Below are 3,109 nucleotides of genomic sequence, written 5' to 3' on the forward strand. Positions count from 1 at the left end.
TCTATAAAGGTACATGGAATATCTCAAAATGAACTATGAAGACTTCAACACAGTCAGTGGTGTGACTAGATCCCTGACCAGTGTAATCTATCTAAGTGGGACTAAGATGGACTGAAGCTTTCAGCCACTCTAGGTACCATCAAGCTTACTAGCTAACCATCAACCGAGGGATCTAAGTGCGTACCCAAGTTTAGAGCACCATGAACAATGCCACCCTCCCTCTTCAGGATCCAGACATCAACACATAGGTTGGCCAAATGTCCTCCCAAGCATCCTCCATTAGATGCTTCAACTCTCCCTATCAAACTAGATATATCCATTTGTCCACATATGCTTCCAAAGTGTTCATCCTTTTTATGCTGAGATTTTTCCTGTACAAACACAACCCCAATCAGTAATAAAAAATACATATACAAGTAAACTCAAACCTTCAGGGTCCTCATTCACTCAGATGTTGCTTGTATCATCGAGTTATCCATATACAATGTTGTCGAAAACTTTCTTCTTCTTCTTTCATTTCTTTAACAACACCAAATACATCCTTAGTAATTTTTCAAGTCTTTTTCACAAACATTTATTTATATTTATTTTTCTTAATTCAAAGTATTCACTGTCATAATGTGACCTCCCTCTCAACTGGAGAGATAGACCTTCATATAACTTCCTTTATATAATTTTTTTTATTGAACATATTCATCATCTTGAAGATTATGTACTTGCAAAACTTTGATAGAAAATACAACCAAATACAAATCGAAACATGAAGTTAACTATATCAAAATTATGTTAATACAATGGAACCATTTAAAATTTCAGACATCAAACACCTAAACCTAGTTAGGTTCATAATCAACAAAAGATACATACTTAACTTCTTGCTAGGGTTTTGTCACAAACCCCAGAATCCATTGGCAATTTAATGAAGATATCAGTCTCATTCTATCCATGGCCTCAATATTTCCAGAGATGGATGAAAAACTCTACCTAGATCCCATATTTGAGACACAAACCCTTAGATATCAACAATTCTATCAAATAACAATTCTACAATGCATCTAAGGTTTCAACAATTCTTCAAAATTTACATGTTAGATTCTACTAGGGTTTGTTGCAAACCCTAGATCATATCCTAGAATATCAATTTCTACAAGGGCTTTGCTACAAACCCTAGAATTCACATCAATAATTATTAGGTAAATCCAAAACACAAAAATCAATACATCAAAGTTAGAAATACAACAATTTTTCTTCCAGGCTAGGGTTTAGTTCACACATACGAATATATACCTAGGGTTTCATTCTGAGGATCTTACTTTAGCTAATACAAGGGTCTTACTTCTAAACCCTAATTTACCAAACCCTAAAGATCTATGGTTTCATAACATAGACATTAATAATAAAACTTAAAGGACTAGGGTTTCTATTATAAAAATACCAAACCCTAAACATCAAAATAATAGGATTTCTAGACTTCATCAACAACCCTAAGTAGATTAGGGTTTCATAAATATTGACATACCCTTAGGTTAGGGTTTTACAATAAACCTTTTTATGGTTTCACAAGAATTATAATTTAATGAGGGTAGATTAAATTGTTGGAAATAACACTAGGGGGGGGGTGAATTAATATTATCATATCAATAATTGTTCATTTTCCAAACAGATTTATATACGCTACTTCTGTGAAGTGAACTAGCTTGTACACACTACTGTGATTAGTGAAACCAACATATACCCAGAGAACTTGTGATTTAGTTAATTTATCTTGTGTTGTTCTATAACCAATGCATCAGTAACTTATTAAATAGTGCAATAAAAATAGAATAAACCATCACACATAAGCAACACACATGAACACCAAGATTTAAGTTGGAAACCCAATGTGGGTGAAAACCACCTGCTGCTATCGTCTTTGTCTTCTTTTAATAATAAGGAAATATGTTTACAATCTTGTACTCGTGCAGACTCAGACCAGTACGTAGGCACCCACCTGCAGAAGGCTAAAACCTTCTCTTGTTTTCCAGCTTCTACTGGAAGGGAGCTACAATCCCCTAGCTCTTGTACTAGCTAATGTGTTTACTAGTACGTAGGCACCGACCTACAGAAGGCTACGACCTTCTCTCTTCTTCCAGGGACTACGTTTCATAAATTTTTATACTGGATGCTCCCGGCACACAACAATATACATGAAGGCCTTGTTTCATCAAATTTTCATACTGGACCCATTAGAAACTTTGAAACTCAAACTGCATCGACCAATGATCAATTAATCTAAACAATTAGATCACTGTCACCAGAACACTGTGCTGAACCCAAAAACCTGCATCATCATTCAGAACCAACTGCAACCTCAAAAATCATGCATCAGAATGTATACACTACTTTATTGAACCCAACCTATGTGTATACGTTACTTCCTTTAATCAAACCTACTTATACCTTCAAAACTACTGAAACATAAAACTTATGAATCAAGTCTGTACCAACCAACAATATACTAAACATCTACTGTCAAATTACAGAGCTTTACACAGGCAGTAGTAGAGATCACCCTTCTCACTTATACAATCAATCAATCACTTATCAAAATCCTTATGCATTCAATTTTACATTCAGATCTAAGAAGACTTCATTGACAGACAATAGTAAAACAACAGAACTGATCAGATAGATCAATCAGATCTGAAGAATAGGATTTTCCTCTGTATACGCTACTTGGAAGAGTAGAACCTACATGTACACATGCTTTTACCGAGACAAACCAACGTATAGATCTGCAAATATTAACTCATAACTTTGCTGATATTCCGGACTTCAGACAAACCCATATCATGACATTTAAAGAGTAAAACAAGTGCACACAATCAATTCTGGCCCAACCAATATTATATCGTTCAATGATCAGTCATTTCAGGCCTCATGATCCTGATCCAACATTGAATTCAAGGTGCACACAATATTTCAGATCAAATCACCAACATAGCCCCTGTAACATAAAATATACTTTAGATAGAAGTATTCCTTAGAAACCCTTTTCACTTGCACACCTGGCCTAATGATCTTCTCCTCCTTATATAGTTTTTGGCCTTTCTCAATACGTTGGGCCAAA

Source organism: Pinus tabuliformis, chromosome 8, assembly GCF_031772625.1.
Source record: "Pinus tabuliformis cultivar Carrire ecotype Pingquan chromosome 8, CPIR1, whole genome shotgun sequence".
In the NCBI taxonomy this organism is placed as follows: domain Eukaryota; kingdom Viridiplantae; phylum Streptophyta; class Pinopsida; order Pinales; family Pinaceae; genus Pinus; species Pinus tabuliformis.